The following is a 21,244-nucleotide window of genomic DNA, read 5'->3' on the forward strand; positions in this document are numbered from 1 at the left end:
CAATATTTTTAAGCACTTCTTTCAATTCTGAGCCTGATATAATTCAGTGAACATTAATGTATTCAAATTTATAAAATGCAATATGATTAAATTGCAAAAAAATGATCACTGATCTTAATTTCTTTGGAATTGAAAAAGATAGTTTTGACTACTTGTAAAATTTCTCTAACAAAAAACTAGATTGTAATATATGTGCTTAGAGAAATAAGATGATTTTTGAGAGAATGTAATTTGTTTTACAGATCCTGGGGTGATTTATTCATAACAAAATAGACAGGAAAACAATTTCCTGTTTTTATAGCCAAATCAGCTAGCTGTATCAATATTTTCCTGCCCTTAAAGTTTCATGTAGTTTGGTTCCATTAAAAAAAAAACCCACAAAAGCCAAGATCATTTTTATTTTGAAGGGAATAAAACATGCTCAATTTGATAACACGTTTTATGGGTAGGTTACAGACTGGCAGGAAAGTTTAGCTTTTTAAAAAGATTATCCCTAAAGCTGTGAAGAAAACTTTTCCCCACTCTTGATGTGAAAATTACTAGGTGATGTGCATAATTTTACTGTAGCGTTTGTGATGTGGTCAGAGTGCAGAAGTAAGCCTGGTTACCAGGCAACAGATAAAAAGGCTAAAAGATGTGAGCTGTAGTTCTTCTTTGATTTAATTGTCAGAGACTCTCAAGCCATGCAGCCCAGTTCCTGGGGTGGTTTGTAGACTTAGTTGCTCCTGGAGAATCTATCCCCAAATTTTGTTTTCTGAATGCTGAGACACCTTGGAAGCCTTCAGATTATACCAGCATTAACCTTGTCATGGACCACTTGGAAAGTGAGCTGTGATGACCTGTAATGGAAAATATGGATTCCTTTTGATTTAACATAATATACCTGTAATATAGTAACATGATGATATTCAAAATAAGACCCAGACCTGTGAACTCCAGGGAAAAAGTGAGAGACAGGAAGAGGAACGAATGAGAGAAATTATAGACTGGAGAGAGGGCTTTTTTGACGGCTGGTACTTGTACTTTCCTACTTTTTGGTTCTGTGACTAACATGAACAAAAAAAGGTTCAGTGGTATTATATCCCTATTCCTTTTGGAAAATTCAAAACCTCATGTGTTGCATCTGTCAGGGAATGAAAGGGAACTGACATTAACTGAGCATCTAAAATGTCTAAGAATTGTATCAGATCCTTTACACAGATTATCTTTTTTTTTTCCAATCATCACAACACTTTTACAAGGTGAATACTGTTATAATCCCCTTCTGGAGATGAATGCTTCCACAGAGCTGAAGCATCCTGTGGTTAAAAATCTTGTCCAATGTCTCACATTATGGTTTGATCCAAGGCAGTTTTCATTGCCTCCTATAATTCAGACTAATTGACTGTGTTCAATAATATCTAATAGTTCTCTATGCATTTTAATATGTCTTGATAAAGAGTATGTAGAAATTAGAGTTTAAAAGGGTCTTGTAAATTAGATTGTAGTTCTCACTCCTGTATCCTAACCTCCTTAGGTAATTAAATATCTATCTAGTTTTAAATAATTCTGGAAAAGATGCCACGATTCCCCTTAATAACCCAAATCTGTTACTGCTTTGATTTAGGCCATTTTCTTCTGGTTTGTCCTCAATAGAGATGGGGAACAGCTGGTTACCATTCTCAATATAATAGTCTTTATATTTCAAGGACATTAAAAAGTATACCCTTAGCTCTTTCTTCACAGCCTGAATACTTCTATCTTTTGGGTCTTTCTTCTTTTTCCAACCCTTTCATCATCTGTGTTCTTCCTTCTTTTTTATTTCTCTGCATTCCCTTTCAGATGTGGAGATCGTAACTGGGCATGGACATCCAGCATGTGTCAAGCAGTGAAGAGTAAAATAAGAAACTTACCTCAGAGTTTCTAAACTAATTTTCTATTTATGAACCCCAGTAATGTGCTTGCTTAAAACACAACAAGAATGGTGGCCTGCTATCACATTTCACTTACAGGTCTGCTATGGTACAGGATTTTTTTCCCCCTGTTGTATTTCACTTATTTCACATGGCCAGCCTTACCTGTGTACGGTGTATCTTATATTCCACAACATGTTATTTTGCAAAATGACAGAAAATACCTGCCTAAGTATGAAGGATACTTTGATGGAAAACATTTTTTAAAGATTTTAATATGTTCAAAGTGATTGATTAAGAATGATTTGTTCCTTGTATTCAATGGGACCTTGAAACATTTCATATATACCTAGATAGTTGATAATAATGCACCTTTGCCTCAACCATTTGATTACATATGGGTTTTCTAATATACCCACCACATTTTCGAGTCCACCAAAGTTCCGTCTTTTGTTCTGGCTTATTTACTAATGGGAACTTAAGAAGCTCGCTATTACATTACCTATTCTACTGAGGAAATGTTAAATAGTACCAAATACCAGGCCAACTTTTAGCCATACTAATTAATATCTGTAAGATGTTATGGAAAAACCCGAATGAACTTTTTGGCCAGCCCAATTATTTTTTTAAACTCACTCCAAAATGTGCATTTTGTTAAAATAACCAGCCTTTTTTCCTTCCCACTTAAGAACATTTGTAGTTTATAAAACCACTTTGCTTCTTGGGAAGTGTGTTATTACTGTAGTACTTTTAAGAATTTTAGATTTGCTTATTTTGCTACTGAATTTCATGCTAATACTTTACCTTCCCTGTTTTGGGTAAGGAGTCAAAGTTATCATTTTTATTTAGCTAGGGAACGCCTTGTTTTCATTCAACTTAAATGGGAGAGTTCCTATTAGTAGACCTACCATTTTCATTCTGTTGCAGTGTTGTAAATTTGCCAGTTTGGAATTGGAGTTCTTCATGCATGCTTTTTTTTTTATTTTAATTAAAAGTTTATGCTCACTCAGTAAGTGCTACATAAAGTGCGTAAGAGGATGTTCATCACCGGTTGAATAACATTAAATCAATTCTTGCTAAAAGTTAGCTTCTTTCTATAAAATGCATCCCTAAAGTAAGCTATTCCACATAGAAAAAAATGTGGCTCAGTGCAACTATTGGAAAATCATTTCAACGTCTCAATGTCTTACCAGTCGCTTAGCATCTTCTTTACTTATGAATGGCCCATTAAATTGGACAGTTTTTCAGAAGTAGCAGTGTCTCTCTTTCCATAGATCTTGCCATGAGAGATGCTGCCCGTGTCGTCACTTACTGATTCCCTGCCACCATCAAAGGCAGGAGTGGTCTGTTGCTCCTTTTCTCTGAGAATGCTGTGCTCAGAGACTGAAAAAATGGTCTTCTTTGAATTCTTGACAATTCTTTCTTACCTTTTTTTCCCCCTTACTATGTTGGAGACTCTTACTAGGAAGCCAAATGTAATATTTCTTTCCTTTAAATCCCATCCACCATCAATTTTGAAGAAAATCCCACCTCCAGTCTATGTGCTTCTGCAGAGAAAACAAAAACCACTAATGAGTAATCTCTCAGAAGAACACCTTTGTTAGAACTTTTTATTTGAAATAATTCTGCATTTAACAGACGGTTGCAAAGATAGTACATTCTCATATACCCATCACTTAGTTCAAAACTAAAACTTTGAAAGGCAGAATAGCTTACAGTGTCTCCTACTTAAAGTCCAGATACTGGCCACCTTTTTTTTTTTTTTTTTTTTTTTTTTTTTTTTTTTTTTTTTTGCGGTATGCGGGCCTCTCACTGTTGTGGCCTCTCCCGTTGCGGAGCACAGGCTCCGGATGCGCAGGCCCAGCGGCCATGGCTCACGGGCCCAGCCGCTCCGCGGCATATGGGATCCTCCCAGACCGGGGCACGAACCCGTATCCCCTGCATCAGCAGGCGGACTCTCAACCACTGCGCCACCAGGGAGGCCCTGGCCACCTTTTAAAAGTGCAAAAACAGATACTGGCCGCCTTTTAAACAAACCATCCTTCAGGTGGTTGACGGTCTATCAGCGGTGATAGCGCGGAGAAGGTAGCTGCTGGGCAACGACGCTGAAGCGGAAGGAGAGGAGTTGAAGCATCTGAACAAACTTTTGAAGTAGGGAGTGCTAGGCTCCATCTACCACTTCTTAAGAGGGGAGAGGTATTTCTGGTACCCTAACTCTAATCAAGTACAGCATGGTAGCAATTACTGAGTACCAGAGAATCTGCTCATCATCTTTTGTTTTACCTCCTGCGGTTTGTGTGACACCTGCTCTAACTTTTAGGCACTCTTCTTTTATAGAGGCAACTTACTCTCATATGACATTAACTTACAGTTGACTGTACAAGACTCATTGATAATGCTTTCTTGCTCATTTAATTTCAATGCTTTATTCTTCACTGATAAATTTGATCTACTTTTTAGTGGAAAGGTTCTTAAACTGGAGTAAATGAACTTTTATGGATTCATTATGAGCTTTATAGTGTGTATGAAAATTTGAGTTTTTCTGAGAAGAGGATCTATAGATTTTATGAGATTTTCCTCATATAACCACTCCCTGCTCTCTCCCTCCTTCCCCAAATTAGTAACTCTTCTGCTCCAGTGAGAGAGATAGCATAGAAAATGTCAAGCAAATTAGGCTGACATTCCACATTGCTAATGAGACTTTAAATGTATATTTATTCTCTATCAGTACATATTAATTAGAATGTACATGTTTCTATTAAAAATAAAATTTAGTTATGGACTTGCTTTAAATAAGATTACTTTAGGTTAATAAAGTTTAAATTCTAGTCAGGAATATTAATTTCCCCTTTTTCTTATAAAAGTAAAGTTCATTTTTTACAATTAGCAAAATATACCAGACTATCCCACTGTAATCAAATAGCTTATAAGCATTAAATTTTGGTAGGCACAAAGAAAAAAAATTACAGGTTATGTTACTTTGATGCCAGAGATGTTAAGGACAAAATGTCTGGGAAGCTTATTAGATTGCTGGGGGAAACTGATGGAAATGCTAATCCTGTGTATTTATAGAAGATACTCAAATTTCGTTTTAGTATTCTTCTGGCTCCCAGATAAACACCGTAGAGAAAACAGGCCCTATTTTATCTCTTTAGGAATAATACTGTTTTTCTACGGCTTTCCTATATCAATTATATTTTCTGGGGAATCATAAAATTTGATTGCACAAAAGCAAGAAAAAAAGCTTCCCAACTATTTGGTTGAAATTCCAGAAGGCATCATTTTGCACATGAAGCACCTGGTCCTTTAAAAGAAACAATGTTATAAGAAATAGAAAGCTGCACCTGTGGCAGAAATTTGAAATCTATTTTCTTTTTTTTTTTTTTTTTTTTTTTGCGGTATGCGGGCCTCTCACTGTTGTGGCCTCTCCCGTTGAGGAGCACAGGCTCCGGATGCGCAAGCTCAGCGGCCACGGCTCACGGTCCCAGCCGCTCCGCGGCATGTGGGATCTTCCCGGACCGGGGCACAAACCCGTGTCCCCTGTATCGGCAGGTGGACTCTCAACCACTGCGCCACCAGGGAAGCCCTTGAAATATATTTTCAAAAATATATTTTTGAAATAATACCTTCCATTTTATACCTTCTATAAAATAGAATGATAGATTCATTATGAGAGATTGTGCACTTCTTATCCAGTTGTAGTAGAGTTATTTTGTTGCATCCCAAATTAATTTCCCTCATACAGAAAGTATTTAAAGAAAGAAAAATATATTTAAAAGTCTGAATTATTTTAACTTTAAAGAGATTATGATTTTAAAGAATTTATAGTGCATTGAAGAAGTTCTCACAGGTTTGGTGCCCAATTAAGGCTTAACTCCTTTTCTTTAATCCTACTATAGCACTTTCTCCAGACCACTAACATATCACATTATTTTATCACCCATCTATTTTCCATTAAACTCTGGGCTGTTTAAGAGCAAAAATTGACTCCTATTAAATCTATATTCTCATATTTTGCACAAATCAATCTATGTTCCCAGTGGTTAGAACTCAGTATACGCTGTTTAAATAAACACATTCACAGTTATCAAAACACCATCCTCTGTATTCTTTAGCTGTGCTGTCCAGTGTGGTAGCCACTAGCTCTATGTAGCTAGTGAGCACTTGAAATATGGCTGGTGTGAAATGAAATTTGATGTAAACATAAAATAAACACTAGATTTTCAAAGACTTGATTTCAAAGAATTTAAAAGAGCCCATTGATATTTTTGTATTGATTCTTTGTTGAAATTTTATTTTTTATATTTTTGATTACATAAAACATTAATATTAAGTCCACATATTTCTTTTTGCTTTTTTAACATGGCTGGTACACAATTTAGCATTACATATGTGGTTTGCATTTGTGGCTTGCATTAAATTGCCATTTGACATTACTGTTCTGAAGCAAAAGTTGGTAACTGATGGCCCATGGGCCATATCTGACCTATATTTAAATGGCCAGGGGCTTCCCTGGTGGCGCAGTGGTTGAGAGTCTGCCTGCCGATGCAGGGGATACGGGTTCGTGCCCCGGTCTGGGAAGATCCCACATGCCACGGAGCGGATAGGCCCATGAGCCATGGCCGCTGAGCCTGCGCGTCCGGAGCCTGTGCTCTGCAACGGGAGAGGCCACATCAGTGAGAGGACCGCATACCGCAAAAAAAAAAAAAAAAAAAAAAAAAAAAAAAAAAAAAAAAAAAATGGCCAATGAGCTAAGAACGGTTTTTACATTTTTAAAAATTTGTGTAAAAAAAAAAAAGGTACATGCAACAGAGACCATATGTGATATGCAAAACCTAGAATATTTACTATCTGGTCTTTAATATAAAAAATTTGTTTATCCCTGTTCTAAAGAAGTTATTGGCATATATAACTCATGGTTTTTACCCTTCAGCAGCTTGTATAGTTTAGTGGAAATACCATTTTTGAAATATTAAATAACACAATTGAAGTTTTATTAAGTGTTAGTGTTATGCTCAGGGACTATATGCTGTAGAAGTGGACTAGACGTGTTTAGACGTGAGCCTTAAAGGATGAGACGATTTGGGCAGGAAGTGTGGTGTGTATGGTGATGTGCTTCCCAGGTCACCCTTCAAAGAAGGTCTTGCTGTCTCAGCTATTGGGAATGTTATCAGCCTCTTCAGGGATTGCCTTTGTAGAGCCATCTCGCCAGAGGTCACACCCTTCCCATGGTGACCCATATGCAGTGAGTGATCAGGGTGGAATAAAAAGGCCTGACCATCTCAGCAAACCTGAGACAACTCTGAAGGGCCACTTTAGCCACAGAGATCCTCAAAGTGTTGGCTGAGGCTGCCATAGATGTGTCATCACTGACTTCTCCCTCTACCCAGTTCTACATCCTTCCTCTCCTTTCCTCAGGTTTTGATTGCAAGGACATTCTCTAATTACATGTTTGGCATAGTAAACTCCATCTCAGTCTGCTACCCAGAGAACCCAACCTGCTTCAGGCAGAAAGGTAAATAGTGTTCCAATTGTTGAGAGTTGTGGAAACAAAGGAACAGAGGCAAGAATAAATGAAAGCTCTGTGTGGGGACAGTGAAATTAATTACCTGGATAGTGTAGAGTGTTTATGTTTGAAATGATAGGCTATAAGATTGCCAAAAGGGCTTTACCCTAGGGAGAACAGGAAGCTTTTTGAGCAGGGATGTGACATGAAGAAAACAGTGCTTTAGGGGAATTCATCTAGTCAGGAGAAGTGTGGGTTATAGGAAACAAAATTATTAAAGAAAAGTATATCCATTTCTATTTTAATTTTTCATCAGTGCCTGATTTTGTGGGTCATCAGTAAGTGATGACTGAAGACATAGTTTAACTAAAACCTTATTAGTTGAGATTTAGGAACTTGAAATTATTCTGGCAATGTATTCCTTTGGATCTTTTCTGAAGTCTGGGTCAGGTTACCTGCCTTCTGTCTATTCCTGAAGAGGGTAGGAAGAGTGCCCTTCTAGAGTGTCCTGGGCTCATCCAAAGGCTGCCTGTTTTTCCAAATACCAGCTGACACAGCTGAGCCTACTCTTGCCAGTTGAGTTTGCTCTGACCACTTTCTTCTCTTCTACAGGGAAAACAGAGCTGCCCACAGCTAGAGTCAGGAGGGGAAAACTGTATTGAGTGGTCTTCCTGGATAGGTAGATGGCACAGTTTATCTGGGGCCCTGGTGTTTCCTTCACAATTTTACACCTCTGTTTGGTTTGGAGGGAAGTGTTTTTATTTTTGTTATTGTTTCTTGATCTGAAGGGGTTGGTTATTTGATATTGTTATTTAGAGCTAAGGAGGAGAAGCCACTGTTACCAGGGCTGGGAAGTATGGCACAAGCCTAGGCTTTGGAATTATGCAGACAGAGCCAGTATCAATGACTCTTTTGGAGTTGAAATAGCCTATTCTCTCACCAGTGTGGTAGCTCCCAGAATGAGCAGGAAAAGGAAATACTATATTCTGTATATGGTAATTTTCTCAACCAAAGGGTTTATCCTCCCTTGGCCTTTATCATGAATTGGTGGAATTTACTTAAACTTCACTGACAAAGCAACGATGGGCAACATACAATTATGAGCTTATTAAGAATAACCCTTTGACAGGGCAGTGAAATGACTGCCTGTTTAAAGTTGGCAGAATTTCTTAGGGTGTTTTATAAAAAGTAGCCTCGATGTTGGCTGTCTTTGGCTAGTACTGCTGAAGTAAATTCAGTTTCAGTTGCCCTTTCAATATTATATGCTTGTGTTTCCACAGAAACAATTTTGTAAAATTTGATATTCAGAAAGAACCAGATGGAGATGTTATGGGCAAGCAGGAATGTAGGATGCTTAAGTACATAGTCATTTGAAATGAAATAATCAAATAGGAGAACTAGTTTCTTAACATGACTTATAATTCCCCAGCAATGTTTGCATTATAAAAGCATCTAGTAATTTTCTTAAAAGAATGACTGTCTCTTGTTCATACATCTGTTCCTAAAAGATGCTGCCTTTGGTTTGTCAAAACAAAAGTTAAGACATATATTTTAACGAATACAGATGTATAGAAAAGAGTTTCTTAATTTAAATTTGTATCAGAACAATTTGGTCTCCATATTCAAAATATTTCGTGTATACTCTCTATATAACTATATTGGAGTTCCCAAAGTGTGGTTTGTTGTATATGGGACTAATTTTTTATTTCCCATAGGTCTTATTATCTTTGCTGGGGATGGGAATAAGATGATTATGGATTATGTAAATCACTTTTTAGGCATGAAGGGAGATTGGAAAGTTAGGCAAAATGGGAGGGAGAAGGAATGTGGTCATGTCACCTGTCTCTCCAGCTTGATGATAGGTCAGAGTTAAGTGCTTGCTAAACCTTAGATTGTATTCTTGAGTATCCGTGACATATTATTAAAAGGCATTTACACCACTTAAATATGTCTGTTTTTCTGAGACTATGTTGTCTGAAAAGTAAAATCTTGGTAGCACAAGTATGGGAGTGGTGTTATGAATAATAAAATAAGACAAGGATATCAGATAAGCAGAATAAAAGTAGCATTTCACATGATGGTTTTTACTTTAATTTCATGGCATATAAGAGAGATAGTAGCACTGTTTGACAGAAAAGATCCTCTGTGCCTCTGGTCTATTCAGGCTGATTCCTTAATTAATCTCCTATAACTACCTATACCAGTAGATAAAGCACAGGGATCACATCTTATTTGTTCTTAGTTGCTGAAGTCCCTATATTTCTATTCTTATTAGATTAATTTGATCTTTAAGACTTGAAAAGTATACCACTGAGGTATATAATTTCCTAGAGGCAGTTTGGCAATTGAAGTATAATTAATATCTGATTGTATAATTACTATCTAAGTGAAATATAAATATAGCCATTGATCCAGCAAACCTGCTTCTAGAATGACAGAATCACCAAAGTGTGTATGTACACACATAAAATATTTATTGAAGCATTGTTTAGTAATAGTAAAAACTGGACACACCTCCATGTCTATCAGTTGGAGACCAATTAAATTATGGTGCAAGTGCATCCAAATTGACTGCTATGTTAAAAAGATGATATAAACATACATGGAATGAGTACAAGACATATCATTAGATGAAAGGAAAGCAAATGGCAGAACAGTTTATGTAGTGTGATCTAATTTATGTAAATTTTAAAAATGTCTAGGTATATAGTTATATTTCCTGATACAAAATATGTCTGGAAGGACATGCAGTGATACTTCTGGAGAGGGGATTGCGGGAGCCAGAGATAGAGAAGATAGGATTTTCGTCTTTTTCGTACTATTTGAATTGTTTTAGCAGCAAATTTGTAAAATATTTTAAATTTAAATATAAACCACTAATAGAAAAATAAAAACGTGTACAATAATAACACTGATGAAAGCTAATATTTATTGAGGGTTTACAGCGGACCAGGCATTATTGTACGTAGGTGACATTTAATCACTAAATTATCACAGAAATCCTACCAAGTAGCTCTAGTAATTCTGTTTTATAGATGGTGAATCTGAGGCACAGAGATCTGTGGTTATGTGACCAAGTCAGTGTATTAGGAAAGAGTCAAATAAGAGTATTGGTATAGGTATTGAATGAATATTGCCATTTATAAAAGATCTCTCCTTTGTGACCTAGAAGACTAAACATTGTGACTTGCTAGTTTTGTGAGCAGGAAGGAAAAGGAAGGTGGGTTCTTTTACCCTATGACTTCTGCAGTGGTTCTTAGGAGTTTAATTCAAGGAGAAAATGGGCTATTTGATAAATTCCAAGGACTTCTATTTGAGGGAGTCATTTGTAGGGGGAAAAAGCCAGCTATGCTTTGGAATTTTTTGTAGGTATTTCAAAACAGAGAAGTATTATGAGTCATTTCTCATAAGAACTGGCCTAGTATAGTAAGAAAGAGTCCTTCTCGTATTTTCCAAGATTATTGGTAGGTTGAGAGATGCTAACAAATGATTTTCTTTCTTGCAGTAGTTATCCAAGTACAAAAAGGAGAAAAATAGTGACTAGGCCAGGGCTTTGAATGAATTTTAGAATCGTGATCTTTCATTCAACAGATTTATTGTGTATGTCAGAAATCTACAACTAATATATTTTTACAACCAAATCCAGACTCCTCCGACCCTCAAAATCCTCCATAATCTCTTCCCTTTTTATCTGCTAACCTCTTCCCTCTGTTCTCCAGTAAACTCCCTCTGCATCATCTGGCCTATTCAGGCTGGCTTCTTAATCACTCCCCTGTAACTACCTTTGTCAGGAGATGAGCTCCTTAAGCATTAAGGATTGTCTATTTGTTCTTAGTGTCCCTGATACATAAATCAGTGATTGTAACATTGGAGACTTATGCTGTCGAACAAACGAGTGAATGAGTGCATTCATTTTTGTCTCCATGCTCTTGCACAGATATATTCCGTATGTACATTTTTTGCCTTCCTTTCTTTCCTCAGCCTTTTCAAAACCTTTATACCAGGGGTAGTGCACTTATGGAGAGACCCTCAGTCAGTATCACTGACTTCCTGGCTCAGATGCAGTGGGTCCCCACCGCCTCCTGTACCAAATCTGACTCCTTTCAAGTTAGGAACGTTGTGCTTCCTTGTACATCTGAGTATCAACTTTTATTAGGCTGTTTTTCAGACTGCCCCAAAACATACTTACACATTACCTTCTCTGTACTGCCTGATGGGACCATCTTTCTGTTAGAGGTAAGAGTTAAGAACATGGTGTCTGGATGATCTGAATTCAAATCGTTATTCTTTCACTTCCTAGCCGTGTTAAAATTTTGTAAAGTCTCTTTTTTCCCCCTTTTTTCTCCCACCTTTATTGAGATATGATTGACATACAACATTGTGTAAGTTTAAGGTGTACAACATGAAGATTTGATATATGTATATATTGTAAAATGTTTACAACAATAAGTTTAGTTAGCACCGCATCACCTCACACAATTACCTTTGTGTGTGTGTGTGTGTGTGTGTTAAGGACATTTAAGACGTACTCTTAGCAACTTTCAAGTATACAATATGGTATTGCTAACATAGTCACCATCCTGTACATTAGATACCCAGAGCTTATTCACTTTATAACTAGAAGTTTTACCATTTAACTAAAATCTCCCCACTTCCCCTCCCCTCAGCCTCTGGCAACTACTAATCTACTCTGTTTTTATGAATTTGTCATATAAATGAGATATATATCTGTATCTATATATTTATATCTATACATTTGCTTTGTCCACTCATCCATCAATGGACGCTTAGGTTGTTTCCATGTCTTGGCTATTGTAAATAATGCCACAGTGAACATGAGTGTGCAGATTATCTCTTTCAGACAATAATTCATTTACTTTGGATGAATTATTGGATCATATGGTAGTTAATTTTTTTTAAAGTCTCTGCGCTTCAGTTTCTTCCTTTTAAAAAGAAAGAAATATGTGTCTTAGAATGTTGTGAGGATTGAATAATCTATTAAAGTGCTTAACACAGTACCTAGTATATTGTAGGCACTCAATAAATGTTAGCTTTTATGATTGGGTTGCTAATATTTTGTCTCTTCTATGATGAAGATAATAAGGTCAGGCCTGCTTTTGGACCACACAAATACAGTTACTTAATAGCTGCTGTTAACAGGTTATTAGTAATGGATGGATTACTAGTAATGGTGGTTGATAAGAACTCTCAAGAGTGCAAGGGAGAGGTCTGAAATCCATTATGAGTGATTGTGTAGAGACAGTCATTCTTCTCTCTTGCTTCTTAGTGGGTCCACTTGTTTATTAAAGCACTAGCTACTGATTGCTTACCATGTGACAGGCACCATTCTAGGTCCTGGTGATATAGCAGGAATCAAAATTGAAGAAAATGCCTACCTTCATGGAGGTAATATTTTAGTTATAAGTAAAATATAAGCATGTGAGGTGGTAATAAAAGCCGTGGAAAAAAATGAAGCAAGAGAAGGGAGTAAGGAATATATGTATGTAGGTGCGGGTATATAGGTGCATCTGTCGAGGTGTGTGGGTTGCATTTTTAAGTAGGATGGTTGGGAAAGACCTCACTTAATATGGCACATTTACAAAAAGTTCTAAAGGAGGTAAGGGAATAACCACGTGTATGCCTGTGGGAAGAGCTTTCTAAGAGGAATCAGGGGACTTCCCTGGTGGCCCAGGGGTTAAGAATCTGCCTGCCAATGAAGGGAACACAGGTTTGAGCCCTAGTCTGGGAAGATCCCACATGCCGCGGAGCAACTACGCCCATGTGCCACAACTACTGAGCCTGTGCTCTATAGCCCATGAGCCACAACTACTGAGCCTGCATGCCACAACTACTGAAGCCCACGTGCCTAGAGCCCGTGCTCTGCAACAAGAGAAGCCACTGCAATGAGAAGCCCATGCCCCACAGCGAAGACCCAACACAACCAAAAATAAATACATAAAATAAAAAATTTCAGAGGAATCAGGAAGTTCCTGATTCAGTAGCATACCTGGTATGTTCAAGGGAACAACAAGGGGACCAGTGTGTTTGGAGCCAGAGAGAGAGAATAATAGGAGATGAGGTAAACTGTGTGTTGGGAGGGGGCGGGGCGGGGAGACAGGGCACAGATCACGCAGGAAATTGTAGATTAAGACCTGTGTCTTTTATGTTGTGTGAGGTGGGGAACCTTTGTAAGATTTTGTGTGAGGGGTGATATTATCTGACTTAAGGATCACTCTGGCTGCTGTGTTGAAGGTAGATTGAACTGAGTTAGGACAGTAGCAGGGAGACCAATTGGAGGCTGTTACAGTGAGACATAATGTTCCTGGTGAGACATAATGTTGGCTTGGACCTGGGTGCTTGTAGTGGTTGGATTCTGGTTATATTTCAAAAGCAGAGCCAATGGGACAATTGGATATAGGGGTGGGAGGGAAAGAGAGAAGTCAAGGATAAGACTTTTGTCCTGAGCAACTTAGAAGGCTGGCTGTTATTTATTGAGACGGGGACAACTGAAGGAACAAGAGCTAAGTTTGGACATGTTAAACGGGCATTCTTTTAGATATTCGAATAGAGATAAAGAACTGACCCTTAGCTACAGTCTGGAATTCAGGTGACAGGTCAGGGTTGGAGATAAAAAGTTGTGTTTGTCAATATATAGATAGTATTTGAAATGTTGAGATGGGATAGTGAATAATTTGCAAGTTCCTCCTGACCTTCCCACACCTTTTTTCATTTAGTTTCTCTATCTTTATTTTACTCATTCTTTTCACCCATCTTGCCATCCCACAAAGTCCAAAATGGCAGTAGTATTGACAGTTATCATCCAGCTTGGGGGATATGAAAGGGCATTCTAGTTTTCTTTTCTCATTTTGAGACGTAGTGAGAATAAATACTCATTTCAGTAAGATGAAGGGCTCTCTTGATGACTCTCCACTTGTGATCAGATCATATTCTAAAAAGAAAGTTGGAAACTTATTTTCATGTTCCTTTTGTTAGCAATATTTATTTCTGCATCAACTATGTGCTAATCAAGGGCCACCCGCCTGTGAATCAGTCTATAAACATGTATAGAACACTGTGTACCTGTGCTGTAGATGATAGAAGTGTTGCTAAAAGTTTCTGGCCTCAAGAAACTTGCTGTCAGTTGAGAGCCTAGACTCACACAGGTAAGCCAATTAGAGCACAGTGTCAGACAACACTTAATTGTGCCTTAGGTTGTATAGTTTAGCAGTATAAGGAAAAGCTTATTAAGATTAACCTTTTGGTATTTTGATGACATTCTAATAAATTGCTTTCTTTTCATCATTTATGATGGAATGGAGCATGGGGCAAGACGGATTACAGAGCAGAGGTTTCTGTCCCCCTCCTGCCTGTCCAACATCCCACAGGTCGTGGTGACAGCCTTGAGAAGTATTAGAGTCAAAGCCACAAGCTCCTTCTCACTAAGGTAAATGAGCATGTGACACACACTCCCAAGTAAGAGCCGCTTGTAAACACAGAAGTTGACTTTTTCATTCATAGGAACACCCGCTTTTTGAGAAATAGATAAAGCATTTTTTTTTAGTGGGTTGCAAGTCACCTTCTATTCTTGACTATTAACTTCTCAAAATATAAAGACATGGGTGGCACTTGGAGACATAGGTGGAACTTCATTGCAAGAACTGAGAGCATTAGTGAAAGCTTGTATTAATGCCTGGTTAATAAATCATCAGTGAATAAGAAACTAGATCTTCCTTTTCCCGAAGACTAATGTATCTCCATGCTCCATTGGTCTAGGGGGTCAGGAAACTCCTAAAGTTTGAGGTCAGGTGACATCATATGGCATTTCCATTCTCTGGACAGACTGGCTGATTCTTACACCCATGGATTAATCCATCTACCCCCAGAAAAGGTAGTTAGTGGATATGGATAATGAATGAGTCTCTTATTTTCATAAAAGTTATTTAAAGACTAACAAACAGGAGGGGTTTGTATACAGAGGGGGAGAATTTTGGCTTTTGCTTGCTAATGCTACTCTAGCATGAATAAGTGAGGGAGAATGGACACATTAAAACTCATTTTCATTTAGCTTTGGAATGCTTAATAGAATGGTTTTGTAGCAGATAAAGTCTTCTTAATTGCGTTCATTTTGGTAGATTTTAAAATTAGAAAATATTACTTAGGTAGTATAAGAAAGTCTAAAATGTTTCCTTTAGCTAACCCCCCAAAAGCTTTAATCTAGACAAGTGAAAACATCTTTATTAAGGTATCATTTTATTTTTGTACTTACATTTGTTTATAGCTATATCTGACCTCAGAATTCACAGACATGGTTTTGCATTCTTAGGTCCTGAACAAAAATTTCCAGTAGGACCCCATTAACCTTTCAAAAAGAAACATTTCCATTCCAGTTAGAATGCAAGGAATATGAGTAACAAATAGACCCAAGGAGAAGGGAAATAGGATATTAATTCTTTCTGCTCTGCCACTTGCTGCCTTTACTTGATGTTTCCATTTTCCCTCTAAGGATCAGTAGAGGAGTATTTAAGTCTAAGGAAATGAGTAGCTGATTTTTAGCAAGGGCTTAACTGAAGCTACCAATAAAAGACAGTATTATATTGGGTAATCTCCAAATACTTTACACTAATAAAATCTCAAAATATCTGTTAACGTTTTGGAATTTAGCCGAACTAGCTAAGTCTTTCTTTGGCTTTCTTGACTTCCAGGCTGGTCTCCTAGGAATTTTTTATGGGAGTTTTGGCGCTCATAAACTTTACAGATGTTGGTTCTGACAACATATTGAAACCACATTCGGGGGTGGGGGGATGCTACCTGAGGAGATTACTTAGGATTGGCTTTCTTATTCTGACCCCTTACTCAGATTCTTCTTGCCCATCGTTCTGTTCTGTGGATGGTATCTATCAGAAAGGTTGGCTCAGCACCAGTTTACAGCCAGCTGCTACAGACTGGTTTTATTTATTTTTCACATCTCTTGTGGGTCAGAGGGAGTATAAAAGACTTCCTGTGGGTTCCTGACTGAATAAGGAATTAAAAGCTTTCATGAACGCTGTGCTTTATGAAAACCATAATAAGCAGTTCTGCAAATTACATTAATAGAACTTGAAAACAAAATTCACCTTAAATGATAGTCAATGAAGATAATATTCCTAAGAATAATGTAAAATTCATACACTCATGTTCAAGGAGTATACTAGTATATACAAAAATGTTTTATACAAGTATGTTTTCTATAAAGGAAAAGAAATTAACTATGTATGTAGATCATTTGGTGCAAAAGGGATTAACTGTATGTGTAAATCATCAAAATTTAATATTACTCAAAGTTCACAAACTGAAGATTTATAGATGTAGTTTTTTTAGTGAATGTTATTACCAAATTGATATTACTACTCATTTTAAGTATATTTTATCAGGAGGACTGAGGATACCTGTTTTCATCCTCTTAAAATAGGGTTGAATTAGTATTTTCATGTATGAATGGAAAAAATATGGTCAACAGAGACTCTTGTGCAGAGACAAGGCACCTGGAATTCATGAAGAACTTTGAGTGCTAGAGATCATCTTTTCTTAGAGAACAAGAGGTTGAAGATTGAATAATTTGAGTCCTTGCTAAGTAGCTCAGTGATTTCCTCAGCAGCATTTTAAGTCTTATGTAATTGTTTCATTGCTGACTTTATTCTTCTCATGTAGTGCTATTTTTTTTTTTGTCCTTTTCTCAGGAGTAGGAAGAAAATTTCATTAAACACAAAACAGAACTGAGGAGTCATTTTGTAATTTGGTCGTTTTCCCTCATCACCCATGTTTGGCGAATGTAACTGGGATTTCCCCTTCCTGCATTCAGGAACATTTATTAATCTTTTTAAATATAAATGCAACCATTGAATGACAGTAGCCCTGGGAGGTCTACTCAACCTAATGGCATTGCCTATAGTCCTACAATCAGACTGTGTACTTCTTTCCACCCAAATTTCCAATTTAGGAGGCATAATTAGCTTTAATCTCATAAAAAGTATATGCTTTCATGTTCTAAACTATTGGTGGAGCAGGTATGGTACCTAAGTCTAGGAAGCTATGCAGAGCAGGTAGGGTTTTCAGTCTTCCAATTTTGGAAAGTGTTGTGATGGATAATCCTTGTCCTTTTAATTTTAATGGAGAGTGTTCTATTTTTTAAGAGTCTTTTTTGTGACAGTAATGATAATGAGTGCCTTAATGCATTTGGGTTGTGGAAACAGAGCACTCTGTATTAAGGAATATTTTGTATTGTATATCCCAAGACAATCACGAATTTTAATTTCTCTGTGCTGTGATAATAACTTCTTTAGTGCTGTAAAATACTCTTAGTTTGTTTCTAAGGGTTTGGGGTCTCAGAGCATTCACAAACAATCCCTTTCATATTTTCCTATGTGATTTATTACCAGTATCAATAGAGACGTATTCAGAGAGAGAAACTGGCCCAAGACTGTAGGGAACCTAACAGCATATACTGAACTGCGGTTCTTGAATTTCAGTCTTAACAGTAGCTTAGCACAGTACACAGTGCACAGTGAAATCAGTGACTATATGTTGAATAAATAAATTGAAATTAAAGCCTGCCTAGGACCAATCTGGAAATTGTTCAACATTAGTAAGAAAACGTTAGATATTTTCAAGTGGAGGAGAGGTCTAATCATCTTCATACATGGCAAAAGGATAAGGCAGTTGCTGGGAAATGCCTAATAATGTGGAAATAATTCAGTAGACATTTTGAAAAATATAAATTTGGTTATTAAATAAACATAATATAATATTTCCAATTATTTTGTTGCCTTAGTTTCTCCAAGGTAATAATTCTTTGGAGACTTATAAGACCAGGGATCAGCAAAGGCACATATCTGCCCAGGAGTACCTTTTGTTCCCACATCTGGGAGCTCATTTTTCTTTATTTCACACATCACCTCCTTAACATCCTGGAATCTTCCCCTATAGATTCCTTGCTGGAAGCTATAGGAATTTAGATGAGATGTTCTGTTGGCTAGGGTGGCAGGAGTTATAGACCTGTGACCTATTGTTCTCCTCTCAGAATTTTATCAACACCTTCACCAGTGTGAATTCAGGAATGAGCACCCATTATGTGCCTGGCACTTTTCTAGACTTTGAAGAAACAGTAGTGAACACAGATTAATATTTTAGTGGGAGTGGAAGAATGGTAGGAGATTGGGAACGGATTTATTTTAAGCAGGTAATAAACACATATGATAATTTCAGATTGTGTTAAGTGTTATGAAGGAAATAAAGAGGGTGATGTGATTCAGATTAACAAGATGATAGTGAAGCTGCTTGAGAAAGAGTAATAAGAGGTGTGTCACTAACATTTGAGCAGAGGCCTGAATTATGAGATGGAGCTACCCATGGAAAAAGCCAAGGAAGAACATTTAAGCCAGAGGGGGAAAAAATGATAAAAAGCCACTGAGACAAGAATAAGAAGGACAGAGGGAGGAAAAGAAAGGCCAGTAATGTGTCTGGAGTGTAATGAGCAAAACTGAGAGTGGATTGAAATGAGGTTGGAAAGACTGGGAATGATCGGTTTATGTAGGAACTTAAGAGGCCTTGTGTCTTAGGTTAGGTTCCCTGGGAAACAAATTCTGAGGTGGAGATTTGCATGGAGGAAAGTTATGGGGAGGTATCCAATCACAGTTGGACCAGCATCTCTGAGGAGTGAAGATGGAGGACTGGGCAGAGTTAAAAGTTGGAACTGTAATGCATCCCAAAGAAAGGCCTCCGTCTATCTTACGGTAGGCTCTAGAGTGGAGGTGGCCCTTCAAAACTGTCCCACATTTAGGTTAGGAGGCTGGGTCTTTAAACCTGTGCATAGAGCATCAGTAGATGCACCTCACAGTTCCTGGAGAAGGACTCAGCTGAGAGCCAGCTACCTCCAACAATCCCAGCAGCTAAGGAATGGGCACCTAGGTTCTGAAGAGGGGTACCACTGCATTTATCACACCATGGAAAAGTATTCAGTATTGATGGGTCAGCTTGTTTTTCAAAAGTTTACATTTATGTTTTTAAATACATTTGATCCTTAAACAGTGTGGGAGTTAGGGTGGCAACCGTCTGTGTGCAGTTGAAAATTCGAGTATAACTTATAGTTGGCCCTCAGTATGTGCAGTTCCTCCACATGTGTAGTTCTGCATCCATGGATTCAACCAACTGTGGATTGTGTGTTACTGTAGTACTCATTATTGAAAAAAATCTGCATATAAGTGAATTCAAGCCCACGTTATTCAAGCGTCAACTGTACTTGGTAAAAATTGAGATGAAAACAGACCCAGTTACACAAACATGTAAAATTATATGTATGTATGTAAAGTTCTCTCATTGACGTATATGTGTTTACTTGTGAGTTTTAAGGACAACTCAGAATGGAGGGAATTTAGCAGTAAACAGCTTTGTTCTAGGTCAGGGTGAGGCTGAAGGAGGACAGGAAAAGTGGTAGGGATTGAGGAAGAGTCTCCTGTCTTCTCCCCTCCCTTCCTGTTCTCTTTTGATCTAATTTATCCTTTTAACTATTTTTTCCAAATGTATTCAACCCTCTCTCTGTATGTTAACCTGTTTTTGCTCTTTTTTCTTCCATGGTCACTTTTTGGTATAGGATCAAAAGAGCCTGAAAGACAGGGTTATAAATCCACACAAGAAGCAATGATGATGTGGCTTTGGGCAGTGGAAGTGGAAGATGAGATGGATTTGGGGTGAATTTGACACTTCAGGGTCAGAAAGTTGACAGTTGTGTGACTGAATACATGGATGAAGGAAAGCGGGGAACAAAAGGAGATGGAGCAAGTTTGGGCAACAGGAACCAGAAAAGGATGAGTTCTAGTCTGTGAAGAATGTTTCTGAAGCACCTTGTAGGACAGCCCAGTGAAAATGGTCCCCTGGCAGCTGGAGATGTTTGGAAATCAGAATAGAGGTCATGCTAGAGACATGAATTCATATATAATTTTGTAACAGAGAATTGTCTGAAACTTACAGTAATTATGTGAGATTCTCTGTGGTGATTGAACCAAGAAGGGATGTAGGAAACAGGCAGGGTGCCTGATGATTTAATATTTTATGTTTAGAGTAAAGGGAGAATAAAAATATCTCATTTGTATTTGGCTGCTTTTATGTTATTGACAGGAACAGTCAGAAGCTACCCATTTTCAGCTGGTGGATGGGTGTCTAAGGAATTCTTAAGTTTCTTATTTCTTATAAAGCATATGCCAGATAAAAAGCTTTAGAGACTGAAGATTTCCTTGTTTAGCCACAAGACAAACTCGATGCTTAATGTAGCAGTTTTATTACCCTTTGTCTCACTTTATTCTAAATGCCCATTGGTCCATTTCAGTCACTGGTGCTCCTGGGAGTGACAGCTTTTTTGGCTATCCATTTTTTCATCCTAGTTGGTTAAACTATTTGAATTGGATTTGATTGATGACCCGGCTAGCCCTTAAGATGATTTGTGACCACAAGCCACATAGAATGACATGTAAGACCAATTGATGTTTATTCAGTCAATAAACATTTATATATCATGCATTCATGTGGACATTGTACTGCTAGAGGTTTTGTTACTGTTGGTCACAGCTGAGCAATGATTTGTAACAGGTTACCTAGGAACATAGGAAATGGTTGCTGCATGCTCTAAAATGTATTTTCCTCCCCTTCAGTAGCACATGGCTCAAAATCTAACCTGAGGACTGATGAACTTACTTTCTTTCCTCAAATGAGGGAAGGGGGAAAAATAGGGGAGGATTATTAATAATTTTCTGTGCTCTGTTTAGGAAAGGCCACAATATACAGCTTCAAAGAAGAGAACACGAGTGCTCCTGGCTAG

At 37.6% G+C, this 21,244-nt stretch overlaps 1 protein-coding gene across 8 annotated transcripts in view; it reads left to right on the forward strand.

The window, feature by feature from the left end:
* The window catches only part of CAMK2D (calcium/calmodulin dependent protein kinase II delta), a gene marked incomplete at its 3' end in the record, with an annotated part of 288,766 nt that overhangs the window by 45,968 nt on the left and 221,554 nt on the right, over positions 1–21,244 (forward strand). The window lies entirely within an intron of this gene.

The sequence above is a fragment of the Mesoplodon mirus genome (genome assembly GCF_964341445.2).
Source record: "Mesoplodon mirus genome assembly, chromosome: 2".
Taxonomy (NCBI): domain Eukaryota; kingdom Metazoa; phylum Chordata; class Mammalia; order Artiodactyla; family Ziphiidae; genus Mesoplodon; species Mesoplodon mirus.